This window comes from Lepus europaeus, chromosome 14, assembly GCF_033115175.1.
Source record: "Lepus europaeus isolate LE1 chromosome 14, mLepTim1.pri, whole genome shotgun sequence".
NCBI classification, from domain to species: domain Eukaryota; kingdom Metazoa; phylum Chordata; class Mammalia; order Lagomorpha; family Leporidae; genus Lepus; species Lepus europaeus.
Window position 1 is genome coordinate 49,691,137 of NC_084840.1, and position 17,861 is coordinate 49,708,997.

Here is a 17,861-nt window from a genome sequence, read left to right on the forward strand (position 1 = left end):
TCTTGCCTGAAAGGAGCCTGACCTTAGGCCTTGGGGAGCTCCCTGGGCTGCAGGGACGGGGGAAGGCATTGGATGACAGAGGAGCCAGGATTGCTGTTTTATTTTTATTTTTTTTGACAGGCAGAGTGGACAGTGAGAGAGAGAGACAGGTCTTCCTTTGCCGTTGGTTCACCCTCCAATGGCCGCTGCGGCCGGCGCGCTGCGGCCGGCGCACCGCGCTGATCCGAAGGCAGGAGCCAGGTGCTTCTCCTGGTCTCCCATGGGGTGCAGGGGCCCAAGCACCTGGGCCATCCTCCACTGCACTCCCGGGCCACAGCAGAGAGCTGGACTGGAAGAGGGGCTACCGGGACAGAATCCGGTGCCCCGACCGGGACTAGAACCCGGGGTGCTGGCGCCGCAAGGTGGAGGATTAGCCTACTGAGCCATGGCGCCGGCCAGGATTGCTGTTTTAAAGCAGAGCATAAGGAGCTCCTTGCCATTGACACTGAGGTCACCCCTGAGTGCCTTCTCTGGGCCAGGCCTGGTGTCATGTCCCAGGGACGAAACTGTGAGCCAGGCCTGGTGCCTGCCCTACAGGGGCTGGTGTGTGGACAGAGGTGGGGATGAGGCGAACGCACAAACAGCTGCAAGACAGAGGGACGAGTGCTCCATGGTGCAGTGCAAAGCACGCCACCTGCGGCACCTCTTCACCCCACCTGCACCCTGGCCCCCAGCCCTTTCAAAATGACTTCTATTGACCTGAGGACCATTCAGGGGTCTCGCTTCATGCTGGCCAATGGGGACACAACTGGAGGATTAGAATGCCTTGCACGTCTGGGCCTCTTCTCTCTCCTGTTCTCAGCCATGAGCAGGAGAACGCCGTGGGCCTGCCTGCAGCCTGATGTCCCAATGCCAACTGACCAGAGACACACCAGTGAGTTCGAGGCTAGAACAGGCCTGCTGAGTCTGTGCTAAGATGTGGGACTCTGAAGCTGTTCTCATGCAGGGGTTTGTAGCAATATGTAACTGATGCACAATTTCAATAGCTCGAAGGGAGCATTGCTTTGGTTTCCTTTGGGATGGCAGGAATGAAACATTGAGAAAAAGGACTAATGGCTGTTCAAGCAAGAGCCCAGGAGCAACATGAAGGGACAGAGCACGAGGCAGGGCAGCTGGTGGAGGGAGCACGAGCTCAGAAGTGAGACTGGGGCGGTGAAGGGCCTTGAAGCCATGCGGGGAAGCTTGGGTTTGGCCCCACAGGGTGGGGAGAAGCTGGGTGCTCGTGGCGGGAAGGATAAGCCTCAGGCAGTAAAGAGAGGATGAGCTTTGAGCAGACAGCTCTGCCTCCTAAGGCAGCCAAAATAAAATGTTCTCACCCTAGAGCAATGTCTGCGAGCCTTCCCATGGCGTCATATGGCATCCTTCCCAAGAGCCTCAGGCGTCCGTTACCTTGTGTGTGCTTTCCCTATAGACGCCCTTGCCTATGATAAAGTCTGATGCATAAACGAAGCTAAGTAAGAGATTAACAACAGCAACCAATAATAAAATAGAATAAGTATAGCAATGCACTGGTATACAATTTGTGTGAAGCACGCATGGCCTCTCTCTGTCTCAAAATACCCATTGTTCTGTAGATCTTAGTCACACAGTGCTTTCTTTTCTTAGTAAGTTCAGAACTGGCACCTCTTTATTTACTTTTTTTTTTTTTTTTTTTTGACAGGCAGAGTGGACAGTGAGAGAGAGACAGAGAGAAAGGTCTTCCTTTTGCCATTGGTTCACCCTCCAACGGCCGCTGCGGTTGGCGCGCTGCGGCCAGCGCACCGCGCTGATCCAATGGCAGGAGCCAGGTGCTTCTCCTGGTCTCCCATGGGGTGCAGGGCCCAAGCACTTGGGCCATCCTCCACTGCACTCCCTGGCCACAGCAGAGAGCTGGCCTGGAAGAGGGGCAACCGGGACAGAATCCGGCGCCCCGACCGGGACTAGAACCTGGTGTGCCGGCGCCGCAAGGCGGAGGATTATCCCAGTGAGCTGCAGCGCCGGCCAATTTACAAGAAGAGCTTTATGGCTTCTCGTTGGCATCTCTGAGTTGCTGGCATTGCTACTTGTATGCTTTAGGGCTATTACTAAGTAAAACAAGAGTCACTTGAACTGCGATACCACAACAATCGATCTGATAACACAGATGGCTACCAAGTGGCCACCAGGCAGGTAACACATACTGCATGGATACGCTGGACAGAGGGATGACTGACATCCTGGGCTGGACAGGGTGGGATGGTATGAGATCCCATCACGCTACTTAGAATGGTGTGCAATTTTAAATCCATGTAATGCTTGTTTCTGGATTTTTCCATTTAATATTTTCAGACCACTGGTAACTGAAATTGCAGAAATTGAAACCGCAGATGGGGAGGGGAGTGTACAGGACTCTTTCAGGGTCAGGTGACTGCACGCATCAAGTAACAAATGATTGGTGTCCAAGATTGCTACAAGATCCCCCGTAAAGGGGGAGAGGGGAAGAGCCATCCAGACCTAATTATGTCCATGGGGCAGGGAAGAAAATCAATTCCACTTGCCCTCCTCTGAAGCTTGGCGTAGGTCAGGCTGATGGGAAGGCAATGTCAATCATGCAGGGTAGGTCATGGCTTGGGGCTCAGCAGCTGAAACGTCACTGAAAAAGCCCTCCTTGGGCACCTGGTCCAGGGAAAATGCTGCCTCTGTGCACAGCTGGAGCTGGGCTCTGGCTTGCTGGTGAGGCTGCCCAGCAGCTGCCAGGATGTTCATGGTGAGGTCCTTGGGTGGGAAGATTAAACTCCCTTCCCTTCCTACCAAATGGACATTCACACCGGCCGGCTTGCTTCCACAGGGGGAGAAGAGTTGGCTGGGGGAAAGCAAAATGTGCAGACAAGTGAGCTGTCCAATAGTGCAAACCCTGGACAGGAGCTGCAGGCCCTGGGGGTGGGCGGGGGGCTGGCTGGGCCAGGATTCCCAGAAATAGCCTGCGGTGAAGTCTGCTGGAGGGGCCCTTCCACCCCCAAGGCCTGAGGGGCTCACACTTCAGATCATCTGTCTTTGTAGAGCCCAGCGTTTCTTTCTTTGTCTCCAGGGGCTGGTGGCTGGGCCTGGTGATTTGGCCAGGGTCTTCCCATGAAAGGGTTGGGGATGCTAAGGGAAGAGAGTCCAGCAGGTAAGAGTCTTGCACCCTCGGAGATGGCTGTCTGCTTTGCCCGTTTTGGGAGGCTGAACTCCCCAAACTCCAAACTGCCTGTTCTAGAATTTCCGATTTGCTCTAAAGAGAACTGGGAAACTGACAAAACCATCCTGTGGCGTCTAGAAGCCAGATGGCTTTGATCATGGACTGTGAAATACCACAGGCGGCATCGTTTGCCTCCAGCAAACGGGCTCTGCTCCAGCTCAGGCAGCAGCACCCCTCATGTGGTGCCAAAGCTGGACAATATCACCCCAGAAACAGGATGCTGGAACTCTGCACCCAGGCCAGCTGTGGACACAGGGCCGGAGGAAATGGCCCTAACGAGAGCATCTGTGTCCAATTACTCACAAGCACGCGGTACTGTGGGGAGCACATGTTTTTTCCACAACCCAGGAAACACATATGGGATCCAACAAACCTCCCCTGCCCCACTTGCCCGTTCCCTCCAAGTCACACCACCAAGGTGGGGGCAGAAGGCCCGTCAGTGTCAGAGAACCACAGCCCCACCTCCTCTGCTCATGAATGTTAGCAGAGCAGGTCCAGGTGTCAGAACTCCCCACTCAGCTGCGCCATCTGCCTGGTGGATTTCAAAACCTTCTGAGGCCCAGCAACCTTTCTTTGGAGGACTGGAAACTTCCATGTCTGGTCTAACCTGGGCCTCATCCACTCCTGTCTCACGAACCCCTGTCAGGCCATTGCCACCCCTTACACCGTGATGGGTTTGGGCCATAATCCCAAAAGACACAATCCCAGATGATATGGTGTAGTAGGCAGTTAGTTAAGGTTAGTTGAGCTAGAACTTTCTTTTTTAAAAAAGATTTTATTGGCTGGCGCCACGGCTCACTAGGCTAATCTTCCGCCTTGCGGCGCCGGCACACCAGGTTCTAGTCCCGGTTGGGGCGCCGGATTCTGTCCCGGTTGCCCCTCTTCCAGTCCAGCTCTCTGCTGTGGCCCGGGAGTGCAGTGGAGGATGGCCCAAGTGCTTGGGCCCTGCACCCGCATGGGAGACCAGGAGAAGCACCTGGCTCCTGGCTTCGGATCGGCGTAGTGAGCCGGCTGCAGAAGCCATTTGGGGGGTGAACCAATGGCAAAAGGAAGACCTTTCTCTCTGTCTCTCTCTCTCTCACTAACTCTTCCTGTCAAAAAAATAATAATAAAATAAAAAAAAGATTTTATTTATTTAAGAGGTAGAGTTAGATACAGAGAGAGGGAGAGACACAAAGAAAGTTCTTCCATCTGCTGGTTTACTCCCCAGATGGCTGCAATGGCCAGAGGTGGTCTGATACAAAGCCGGGAGCCAGGAGCTTCTTTCTCCAGGTTTCCCACATGGGTGCAGGGGCCCAAGGACTTAGGCTATCTTCTACTGCTTTCCCAGGCCACTAGCAGGGAGCTGCATAGGAAATGGAGCAGCCAGGACATGAACTGGTGCCTGTTAGGTCTGGAATAGCTCAGGGATCTGGTCTTCCGTACCCCTAGAAAGGAGAGATGGAAAAAGGAGTCGGGTGCCGACCTCAACAGAGACAGGTTGCTTTATTGGAAGCAAGGAGGTTGACAACAGTCTGTTCTTGCAAAGACACTGCACACAGGGCATTGGGTTTTATTCAGTAAGTAGGGAATTGGGAGGGGGTGTAGAAGGCTGTGGGTGTCTCTTTGAAGCTTCAGGGGGCTTCCTCCTTATCTGTTTCACCAGATCTCTGCAGCTTATCCGCTTTGCTATTTGCATTGCAAGGAGACCGGAAGGAAGGGTCAGTTTGGCACCCAGGGAGGATGTGGGGCGGGGAGGAGGGGAAAAGTGCCACAGTCCTTTAGTGCCCATATGGGATGCCAGCACCGGAGGCGGAGGCTTAGCTCACTTAGTTCCAGCGCACGCCCCGAGCTGGAGCTATTGTACCACTGCAAAGTGATGCTGTTTCTTTAACTGTCAGTTTGATGCACCCACCTTCCCAGGATGCATCTGTTGTACCTGGGACCAGGGCACATGCTCAGACCCCACCCCACTTGTACAGCCAATTGAGTTACCAACCCCATTCCTTATAAAAAGAGTGGAAGGCTGGTGTTGTGACTTTTAAAAAGTCCATGTTCAACTAATCACTCAACTTAAAAAAAAAAAAAAAAGAGGTGGAAAAGTGGGGCAAGCTCTTTTGGCCGAGGAGCCTCTCAGACTTCCTGCTCTCGATTTCACCTAGAAGTACCATCCTCGTTCTCTCCCTCGCTCATGGGCAACCCTTTGGCCCCCACTTGATGGGTATTTCTCTGTGTGGGGCAGCCCACACTTGTGTGTGAATGTACGTTCATTCCCTCGCTGTTAAATAAATTCAGTTCCTATTTGCACGCAAAAGTAGTCTCCACTTAGTAATTCTATCTCTGAGGAGTCAAGAACCTGGACTGGAGGTTAATATACTCATTATCCACGTCACAGATGCCATCATCCTGAATGTCGACATTTAGGAAGATCAAAGTCCAGGAGATCCAACATCCTGAAAAATCAAGCTCCTGAAATGAAAAAGCAATGAAACAACTCTCTCTTTTTTTTTTTTTTTTTTTTTTTTGACAGGCAGAGTGGACAGTGAGAGAGAGAGAGAGAGAGACAGAGAGAAAGAGGAGCAGCCGGGACAGAATCCAGCACCCCGACCGGGAATAGAACCCGGGGTGCCAGCGCCATAGGCAGAGGATTAGCCTAGTGAGCCGCAGCGCCGGCCTCCGAGAAGTACTTGTACACTCAGGTTCACAGCAACGCTATTCGTAATAATCAAAAGGTAGAAGCAACCCAAGCGGGCACCCATGGATGACTGGACACAGTGTGGGACAGCCACACCACGGGACGATGATTCAGTCTTTTTTTTTTTTTTTTTTTTTTTGACAGGCAGAATGGACAGTGAGAGAGAGACAGAGAGAAAGGTCTTCCTTTTTGCCGTTGGTTCACCCTCCAATGGCTGCCGCGGTAGGCGCGCTGCGGCCGGCGCACCGCGCTGATCCGATGGCAGGAGCCAGGTGCTTCTCCTGGTCTCCCATGGGGTGCAGGGCCCAAGCACTTGGGCCATCCTCCACTGCACTCCCGGGCCACAGCAGAGAGCTGGCCTGGAAGAGGGGCAACCGGGACAGGATCGGTGTCCCGACCGGGACTAGAACCCGGTGTGCCGGCGACGCAAGGCGGAGGATTAGCCTAGTGAGCCGCGGCGCCGGCCCGAAACAACTCTTTAAAGACATGTATTTGTATTTTAAAAGAGGGCTTATTTGAAAAATAAGAACATAACTGAACACTTTACACAATCAAAGAGGCAACAAACACATGTAGTGCAAGTGTAAGCACCCAGGTATACTAACAACAGTCACACAGCTAGAACGCTTCAGAGCAACCAACTGTATTCACAAACAGGTGGGAAGCGAAGGGTGTAAACGGAGATCACCACGTTGGTAATTGTGTGCCTGTAACTTCGTAGCTGAGGTCATCTACGACAGACCACCCAGGTCCATCCAAAGCAAGGTGAGGCATCAACGCCACATAGGCAGTCGCCCAAAGGGCCTGAGCTCTCCGGATTTTAACATTTGGGATCACCTTGCTTGGGAGGGTGCTTTGGGGGATTATGACTGGAACCACACCTTATGGCTCACATCTGTGGCTTTTTGGTGTCCGGAGGCCCTGATGCCAGCAGACTGGCTTAGAGGCCGCCCCTCCACCAGGGTGCTGGGCTTGGAGAGAGAGCAGCAGGCCTTACTGGAGGACTTGGGCCATCCAGGCCACAGGGCCCTAAGAAAATCGCAAAGTAAACAGTAGGGGTAGTTTTCAGGTCCAGGCTGTAGCCTGAACCAGACTCATGGAACTGGCTCATTCGGTCACCTTAATGAACCAGGGAAACTGAGGAAAAGCGATTTTTTTTCTGACTATGGACTTCACTACTTATGTCAAATTCCTCTTTCCTCCTTTGGTCACAGTCACTCACTTTCTGGTACTGAATGTCCAGCTCAGGCCAAGCTACCTTCTGAGCTCCACTTGAGCCCGAGGAAACCCATGCACCTGAGAGCTGCAGACAGCGGCCGTGCAGGCTGCTGCCACCGCGGCCTGCCATGGGGACAGCCCCTGCACCGCTGTTGTGGGGGTTGGTGGAGGTGCAGGGGGCGGGCATGAGTTTCCAGAGCAACATGACGGCAGTGAGGCCAACAGAAAGACGCCTACCACACACCAGACACTGCTCCAGGGGCTGGAAATTCTGCAAGCTTGACGGAGCCCTGCCCCAAGGTGCTCCTATCCTGGAGGAGACGCAGGTAAAGGGCGCTTTTACCCGGTAGCTGGAAGGCAAACTTGCTTTGTCAAATGACTCGATGATTAAGACCCTTGAGAGCAGACTCTTGTCCCTGTCGATTTGTATTAAAGTTGAATGCAGAGAATTCAAAAATAGCTGCGTGAGTCACCGGAGTGTTCTCGGGGAAGATGCCATGTGCTGAGCAGAGCAAGGCCGCCTTGGAAACCCGGGGCCTGGAGAGTCAGCAGCATCTCTCTGGGTTTCTGGTTTGCACTTGCTGCAGTACGCTGACACCCGGAGCCGCTCTCCAAGCTGCAGGAGGTAATGTCGCAAAGTTCCAGGAGAAAGAAAAGCTTTGGAGAGCTTGATTTCAGGCCACGTCCCAAGGCATGCACTAACATAAGCCAAGCCCAGCTACCCACGTCTTCCTTCCTCACGCCTTTGGTCTTCATACCAACCCTATGACACAGCACGGTTACTGCACCATATTGCAGACACGGAAACTAAGGAGCAGGGGAGTGAAGGAACGTGTCTTCTGTCTCTCACTCCTAGCAAGGCATTTGTAAGCTGAGACCCCCGTGCTGCAGGAACCTGGTACAATTCCTGACTGTGCCCCTGACAGCCGGTGTAGCTGATGGGCAGCACAGGCTGGGTGTGTGCTCCGCTTCTAGAAAGCCAACGATTCACAGAGTTCCCTTAAATGGCTTTACTGAGTGGCTGAGACTAGGATCATATGGGATTTGGGATGCTGGCAATGGGGGAAGAGGAGGGAAACTGTCCAGAAAAGCAGGCCTGCTGATCCCTCCTGGTGGTGGAAAACCTGCTTGAGTTTGGGATGCAGCAACGCTAGGTGAGCCATTCCAGGAGGAATTGGCGGCTCTGCCTGCCTCCCATAGGCCCTGGAGCCATGCTGTCTGCTGTAGCAAAAGCCCGGGCTGGAGGAGAACCAGGCCCCAGGCTGGGAAGATCTGGGTGTGCAAGGGCAGGAAGGGAGCAACCAGAGTATGCAGGTCCAGTCTGCTGGGGGCACTCCTGGGCTCCTGCCCCTCCGGTTGCCTGTGGCTGGCTAGCTTTCCCTAGCTACTGCTTCCTCCACGACCCCCAGCACCAGTGCTGCCAGGCATGGAATATGCCTGGAGGTGGAGCTGAGCAGATTGGTGATGGGAGGGCAGGGGCTAGCATGTTGGAGGAAACTTGAGCATGACTTCTGTGGACTGCAAGGCAAGGGGGCACACAGGAGAGAGCAGACAACATGCGTGGCCAGAGTGGTGTCCCGAACATGGGAAGGATGTCACAAAATAGCCTCATGCTCTCATGCGGGGATGGGCGTGGCCTTAGACACAGGGGCAGGAAGGAGACTGGAGTATGGAGAACTGTGTAGAAGGCCTTTTGGACACCAGGATGAGGAGCTGCCTCCCGGAGTCATGTGCACCTGCTAATGAAAGCACAGCTGCCATTTATGGAGTGGCTACTCTCTGGCAGGCGTTGTGCTAATGGTTCTTATACTCAACCCTCTCAGCACCCCTTGACGTCGCTGCAACCTTTTGGGAGAGGTCATATCATCCACTACATCGCACAACCAGGAAGGACTCTCAGGCTGGACAATCCAACCTGTCCGTACTCACCTGAAGCTGAGACTAGCGGTGGTGTCCAGCATGGCCCAGCACAGACTGAAGACCAGAGCCCCCAGCGCTGGGAGTCTGGCTCAGTGTGCAGTGAGCATATGCCATGCCCAGGCCACAGGGACTCAGTCTTAGGGTTCTGGAGGCCTCTGCCTGTTTTTCCCACTCAGCCCTGAGCAGTCGGTGATGCTTTGTAGAAGTCACATTTTAGAGGATGCGGCTGCTTGCTGATGGCTCCACTCTGCTATGCAACAACACTCCAAGCCACATCACGCTCAGGAAAGGCCACCGGGGCCTCCCGGCCCTGCTGTTGGCACAGTCATCCGCGGGCATGCCAGCAGGCAAGGGAGAGCCGAGTACCCCATGAAGCCTGACCCCACCCCGGGGGAAGCAATCTCTCAGGTTCTCTGACTCTCCCCCGAACACAGACTGGGTCCAACTGATCTGAGATTAACAGAGCTCATTTATTGTATACCAAAGTCATGGTCACACAGCTGTGCCTGTGTCTCTAAGGAGGGCCCCTGGCTCGTCAGCAGCAGCTATCTCCCTCCCCCCCATAGCCCACCCTTGGCCAGCTCCTGCCAGCGTGCAGCCCTCCTGGCCTCGCTGCCCCTACACGCTGCTCTCAGCTCTGCCACTGGCTGGCTGGATGCCTTTGAGTAGAACTTTCAGCTCCCGTGCTTCCACTTCTTCAGCTGGAAAACCAAGAGGACGATGGTTCCCCCTGCTTAGGGGGCAAGGGAGACGTCCTGAAGAACGGCTCCTTGGAAGGAAAACTGCTGCACCGACAAAGCAGCCTGGCCCCTGGCCTCTGGGCCCATTCTCCTTGTGGTCAGTCTTGTTTCTTTTTCAGGCTCACAATCCCCAGAGGCCGGGGTGGGCCACAAGGCAGACCTGCCCTTTGCAGAGCCCTCTCCTGTCACATTAATCTGACGACTCACGGGAGCAGTGGCCTGGAAGGAATGTGTCCTTGTGAGGGGAGTGTGGGGGCCCTGCAGGGGACTGGGGCGGCACTGGCCCAGGAGGGCGGCCTCACGCACAGCCTAGAAAAGCCATGTTGCTTCTGGTCCCCGGGCTCTCCTAACAAGGATAACACGCAGCTCCCCCAGCCCAGCGAGGGTCATGTGGGGCTGGCAGGGAAGGGGATGTGATCTGTGTGCTGTAGAGAAAGAAACAGACTTGTTCAAAGTCACAGGGGTGAGAAGGGACGAGGTCCCAGCCTTCTGTGCCTGTGAGTCCTGGTGGCTGCTGCCTGCCTTGCCACCAGCACAGAGCTGCTTGTTGTACTTCTCCAGTTAAAGGCTGTGCTGGAAGGACATGGAGAGCTACCCAGGGCTGCCCAAAAGAAACACTGTGTGGGTCACCTGAGTCATCTGTAACGTTTCTGGCAGCTACGTTTAAAGATGTAAAAAGAAACAAGCAAAATTGATTTTAACCGATAGTATTTTTAACCCCATATGGCCCAAAATATTATTTCAACATGCGCCCAACTTAAAACAGCATCAACAAGATACTTTACCTTCCCTTTTTTCATAACAAATATTCAAAATCTGGTGTATGTCTCACTCTTCCAGCACATTTGTGTTGGCACTAGCCCCATTTCACGTGGGAACAGCTCAGCTCTGTCAAAAAGCAAGGCAGGTGGTAACACACATATTGTCTGAGGTCAGCCCAATGAGGGCTTGAATCTTAGTTTGGTCATTTGCTATTTGTGTAACCTTGCAAAAGTTACTTAACCTATCCAAACCTATTTCACCATCTGTAAAGTGGGATTAATAACAATATCTCACAGTATGGTGAGGATTAAGGAGATAAAATAAAACATACAGTATGCTGCTTAGCACATAGTAGAGGTTTCATAAATGAAAATTTTCTTTCTATAATAAACCCCACGAGTCCCAGTGCAGCGTTTTTAAATATCTGGGAGCACTTGCTGTCTCAACCCAAATGATGAGACAGGAGGAATTGCTAACTTGCTTCCTGAGACACAGTTCTATCTAAGAGGTGACAGGACAGGGCCAAGGCACACTGAATATGCCATGGTTTGATCCCAGAATTCACGCAGGAGTTTAGTCCTCAAATCTCCTGTTAATGGTGCCCAGAGGCAGAAAACTTCATCCAGTTATTCCCTGGGTTTTGATGTTAGGATGGAGTCCTCATAACTGAGTTCTGGCGGCTTTGTAAGGGGAAGAAAGAGAGCACTGCATAGACATGGACACGTGTGCTCCCTCCTCTTTGGATGTCTGCCAGCAGGAATGCCATGTCCAGAGGCCAACACACAGAGGCCTGCCTGATTGTGAGCGGTGAGCCTCCAGCACAATGAGTCAAATTCAATCTTTTTGCTTTATAAAGTTAGCTTGCCTTAGGTATCTCATTATAGTAACAACAACAACAACAACAAAAAAAAAAAAACTAATACAGAAGGCAGTGTTGAAATCAGGCTAAGATTTCCAACTTCATTCATCTTCTCAAATTGTTTTGACTGTTCTTCATCATTTAAGTTTCTATATACATTTTAGAATTGGCTTATTAGTTTGTACTAGAAAATAAAAAACCAACTAGGCAAAGCCTTTATTCAGATTGCAATGTATCCAAACAAGTCAATTTGGAGAAAATCAGTAGCTTAACAACATTGAATCCTCCAGTGCATGAACATGGTATATCTCTTCATTTGTCATTTTAAGTCAAAGTTTGTCTTACTTAGAATACTTTGATAATCTAGAAATTTCCTTCTAAGCATTCCATTTTAGTTCCTCAATTATTCATATACCTACACACTAATTTTGACACATTGTGTTTTCAGTTCAAAATATTTTAAATTTTCCTTAGAATTTCTTCTTTGGTCCATGAGTTATTTCAAAATGTAACAAAACTGTTCAAATACATTAGGACTTTTCAGGTATCTGGCAATCATTAATGTCTGATTTAATTCCATTACAGTTAAAGAACATATTCTGGATGACTTCAATCTTTTCCATTGTGTTGAAATTTGCTGTTTGGCCCAGGACACACTATATCTTGGTGAATGATTCATCATGGACACTCAAAAAAACTGTCATTTTTGGATGGAGTGCTCTAAAATGCCAATTATGCCAAGTTGATGGATAATGATATTCAAATCTTTCACATTCTTACACAGATCTTCCAAATACCTGTTCTATCATTTACTGAGACTGTTACAATCACAAACTATAAGTGTGAATCTATCTATTTCTCTTTTCAAAAAGTTTTTCAGTTTTTGTTTCATGTTTCTGAAGCCATTCCTAGGGGCAGCGGGTAGTTCTCGTGCACAGGTTAAGCCACTTCTTGCAATACCAGCATTCTATATTGGGCCAGCTGGAGCCCCAGCTGCTCTGCCCTGATCTAGCTTCCTACTATGCACATATGAAGGCAGCAGATGATGGCCTAAGGTCTTGGGACTCTGCCACATATGTGGGAGACCAGGGTGGAATTCCTGGCTCTGACTGCTGCAGCCATTTAGGGAGTAGACCAGCAGATGCAAGATATCTGTGTGTGTGTGCATGTATATGTCTCCTTCTGTCATTCTGCCTTTCAAATGAATAATCTTTTTTAGAAAAGAAATTGTATGGGTATGTAGTAATAAAAAGATTGTTATGTGTTCTTATTTGACCCACTGTTCATTCTGAAATATACTTTTAATCCCTATTACTATTCTAATTTGTCTGAGAATACTATCTCCACTCCCCCTTTCTTTTGATTAATGGCTTCACAATCTTTTTCAACTTTCTACTTTTAACCTAGCTGCATCTTTATATTTCATTTCTTGTTGACACAATATAGTAGGACTTGTTTTTTATCCATTCTGATAATTCCTGCATAGTTAATGGAGTTTTTAGGCCATTTGCATTCAGTGTAATTATCAATACAGACATACATAAATGTACTGACTTCCTATTTGTTTTGTGTTTTCCCCATTTATTCTTTGTTTCTATTTTTCCTCTTTCTACTTTCTTCTTGGTTTAGATTTAGCAATCCACAATTAGATTTAGATTTCCACAATTGACTTACTACCTATGTGTCTTTGCTTTATTTATTTAAGATTTATTTATCTTTTATTTGAAAGGCAGAGTTACAGAGAGCAGAGGCAGAAAGAGAGAGAGAGAGAGAGAGAGAGAAAGTCTTCCATCTGCTTATTCACTCCCCCAGATGGCCGCAACAGCCAGAACTGTGCCGATCCAAAGCCAGGAGCCAGGAGATTTTTCCAGGTCTTCCATGCGGGTGCAGGGGCCCAAGCATTTGGGCCACCTTCTACTGCTTTCCCAGGCCATAGCAGAGAGCTGGATTGGAAGTGGGTCAGCCAGGATTAGAACTGGCACATATATGGGTTGCCAGCATTGCAGACCAGGGCTTTAATTGGTGCACTACAGTGCCAGCCCCATATGTTTGCTTTAATTTGGGGGGGATTGTTCTACAGTTTACAATTTGTATGTTTATCAGTCTATGTTTAAGTAATATTAAGCCACTTGATTCCACTTCATGTATAATGTAAGCTCTTTGCAAAAGTATACTTCTATTTCTCCCTTCCATTTTTTGAAATATTGTCATACATTTTACTTTTACATACAAGTATGTTGTAACTGGCTCAATACATTGCTATTATTGTTGCTTCAGTTGTTCATCTTTTTTTATACACTTATTTATTTGAAAGTCAGAGTTACACACAGAAAGAAGGAGAGGCAGAGAGAGCAAGGTCTTCCATTCACTGGTTCACTCCCCAATTGGCTGCAATGGCCAAAGCTGTGCCAATCGGAAGCCAGGAGCCAGGAGCTTCCTCTTGGTCTTTCCATGTGGGTGCAGGGGCCCAAGGACTTAGGCCATCTTCTACTGCTTTCCCAGGCCATAGCAGAGAGCTGGACTGGAAGTGGAGCAGCCGGGACTCGAACCAGTGACCATATGGGATGCTGGAACTGCAGGCAGTGGCTTTACCCACTACGCCAGAGCGCCGACCCCTCAGTTGTTCATCTTACTAAACATATTTATTTATTTAAGATTTATTTATTTATTCGAATGGTACAATGACAAAAAGGGAGAGGCAGAAAAAGATCTTCCATCTGCAGGTTCATTGATAGAATGGCCTCAACAGCAAGGTCTGGGCCAGGTTGAAGCCAGGAACCAGGAGCCAGGAATTTCATCCCAGCCTTCCACATGAGTGGCAGAGGCCCCAAGAACTTAGAACATCCTCTTCCCAGGCACATTAGCAGGAAGCTGGATGGGAAGCAGAGCAGCCATGAGTTGAACCAGCAGTCTTATACAGAATTTAACCCCTTGTGCCCCGATGCCAGCCCCATAAACCCATAAACATTTTTAAATTAAAAAAAAAAGCTTTTATATTTATCCATGTGTTTACATTTCCTGCACTCTTCATTCCTTTGTGTAGATCCAAGCTTCTATTATAATTCTCTATTGCTTCTAGAACTTTATTTATTTATTGTCATGCAGGTCAGCTGGTGACAAACCTTGTCAGCTTTTGTGTATCTAAAAAAAGTCTTATTGGGAGTAGGCTTGTAGCCTAGTGGTTAAGACACCTACATCCTACACTGGAGTATTTGGGGCTTGATTCACAGCTCTCACTCCCAAATCCAGGTTCCTGCCAATACAGACTCTGGGAGGCAGCAGTGATAGTTCAAATAATTGCACTGCAACCTCCCGTGTGGAAGAGGGATGAGAATTCTGCAGTAATCCTCTTTCCTCTCTGGTCTTTGTCACCCCTTACCACTTTCTGTCTTCTTTTCTTATTGATTTTCAGTCATTTGTGACATGCATGTGTGTGTGTGTGTGTGTACCCTACTTGGGGTTTATGGAACTTCTTGAATCCATGGTGTTCATTTTACCAATTTGGAAAAATTGGCATTATTCCTCCCAGTATTTTTTCTGTCCCTCCCCTTCTTCCTTCTCTTTCTGGCACTCTGGTCACTCACATTTTAGATCCTGTAATATTTTCCAACATGACACGAGGCTCCGTGCATTTTTCCCCAATCTTTTTTTGTTTCTGTGTTTTATTTTGAATAGATTCTACTACAATTTCTTCAAGTTAAATGATTTCTGCAGTGTATCATTAATTTTAACCTAATCCAGTGAAATTTTGATTTCAGATACTACTTAATCTCTATAGGCTCCATTTCTTTCTTTGTTGTCTTCACATTTTAATTTGTATTCTTGAACATACGCATCATATTTACAGTAGTTGTTTTTTTTTTTAGATTTATTTATTTGAAAGTCAGAGTTACACAGAGAGAGGAGAGGCAGAGAGAGAGAGAGAGAGAGAGAGCGATAGAGAGAGATATCTTCCATCCACTGATTGACTCCCCAATTGGCCACACTGGCCGGAGCTGCACAGATCTGAAGCCAGGAGCCAGGAGCTCCCTCAGGGTCTCCCACACGGGTGCAGGGGCCCAAGGACTTGGGCCATCTTCCACTGCCTTCCCAGGCCATAGCAGAAGGCTGGATCAAAAAATGAGCAGCAGGGACTCAAACCAGGGTCTATATAGGACACCGGCACTTCAGGCCAGGGCGTTAACCCGCGTGCCACAGTGCCGGCCCGTAGAGTAGTTGTTTTAATATCTTGTCAGTTGATTCCATTCTGTCATTTCTGGGTTGATGTGTTGACTGATATTTCTGCTGTATATGAATCACATTTCTTTATTTCTTATGTCTGGCAATTTTTGATTGATTGCTAAACATTGTGAATTTTATATTGCTTAGTGTTAGATTTTGTAATATTCATACAAAGAGAGATGGATCTCTTCTGACTAAACTAAATAATTTGTAAATTGGTTTGATCCATTTAAGCCTTGTTTTAAACCTATTTAGGGGGGCTGGAGCTGTGATGCAGTAGGTTAATCCTCCACCTGCGGCACTGGCATCTTATATGGGTGCCAGCATTTTATATGGGTGTCAGTTCTAGTCCTGGCTGCTCCTCTTCCCATCCAACTCTCTGCTTTGGCCTTGGAGAGCAGTAGAAGATGGCCCAAGTCCTTGGGCCCCTGCACCCACTGTGGGAGACCTGGAAGAAGCTCCTGGCTCCTGCCTTTGTATCAGCACAGCTCCAGCTATTGCAGCCATTTGGGGAGTGAACCAGCGGATGGAAGACCTTTCTCTCTGCCTCTCCCTCTCACTCTCTCTTACTCTACCTCTCGAATAAATAAATTTAAAAAATATTTTAAAAAAAAAACTATCTAGGGAAGTTAGTTTCACTTGTAGTGCATGGCCCTTCCAGGATCTCGGGTGAGAGTCCCACATATTTGATATGAACTGCACTGCGGTTGGAGGGAACTTGAATAATTCTTGGCCTTGTATGAACTGTTGTTCACCTTGTTCATCTGACAGCTCCCTGACAATAGTTATTTCCTTGCAAGTTGTTCCTGCCCAGGCACTAGTTTCAGTCTACACATGTACAGATTGCTTTCTAGCCAAAGACTAACGAAATCCCTCTTCAGATTTCTAAAAATCGTCCTCTCTGGAACTCTGCCCTGACAATTTTAGCCCTCGTGGCCTCCCTGACTTAACTCATCCTCAGATCAGCAAGACAGCCAGACTCTGTCTGGACTTCTCCCTCTCTCTGCTGTAGTCCAGAAGTTGCCTCCAAAATACTCAGGGAGAATCCTATGCATATTTCTGGAGCTATTTCTCTGCACAATTCCTTCCTGCAAATTCCAATCACCCTTTCCTCCCTAAACTCAGTCCCCTCAGCTCAGGGACACTTTTCTTGCTCTGCTTAGGATCCTCCGTCCTGCAACACAGTCTAGAAAATCCCTCAAGTCATAAAGTCTGGACAATCATAAAACTTAACCTCACTCATTTCTCGTCTTTTGGGAATGACATCCCTATGTTGCCTGTAGTCAAAAGTCTTCAAACAATTGTTTCACATACTGTGAGGGCACATCTAGTCACAAGGCCAGAACATAAATCCCATTTTCTTTTTTTTTGACAGGCAGAGTGGATAGTGAGAGAGAGAGACAGAGAGAAAGGTCTTCCTTTTTGCCGTTGGTTCACCCTTCAATAGCCGCTGCGGCCGGCGCATCTCGCTGATCCGAAGCCAGGAGCCAGGTGCTTCTCCTGGTCTCCCATACGGGTGCAGGACCCAAGGACTTGGGCCATCCTCCACTGTCTTCTCGGGCCATAGCAGAGAGCTGGTCTGGAAGAGGGGCAACCAGAACAGAATCCGGCGCCCCGACCGGGACTAGAACCTGGTGTGCCAGCGCCGCAAGGCGGAGGATTAGCCTGTTAAGCCACGGCGCCGGCCCCATTTTTTTTTTTTAAGAATTCTCCACTATAAAGTTGTATGGTCACAGATATAAACTGCCAATAGAATGAAAGCCCCATGAGTTTATCAACTGTATCTGGAATATACACTGCTGAATCCCAAGTTCCAAGCACCAGGCTTCAATGTACTACAAACCAGAAAGAAAAAACCTAGCATTGCAACCCTGGGGATAGATGTTGGCATGACTCAGGGAAGCAGAGCGGAAAGAGGGGGTGAGGAGGGGAAAGGCGCTCACAGCACATAGAGAACTGCCAGAGCCCTTGTGGTTTCCAGATCTGCATTTGGATCTCACTCCCAGTATGAACTGTCATGTGATACATGCTTTCCATTTGGGCCTGGCTATTTTCATAATAAAAGACCTGGAAGTAAATGTTTGAAATATGCTGGTATTATGTAAAAGTGGTCAACTTTGTTTTCCACATTTCCTGTAGTTGTAAAAAAAATAATTTTCAGAGGTCCTCACACATATTATGGTCTATGAGTTTGCTGTGTGACAATGTACTAGTTGGTGTAGACTTGAGGCT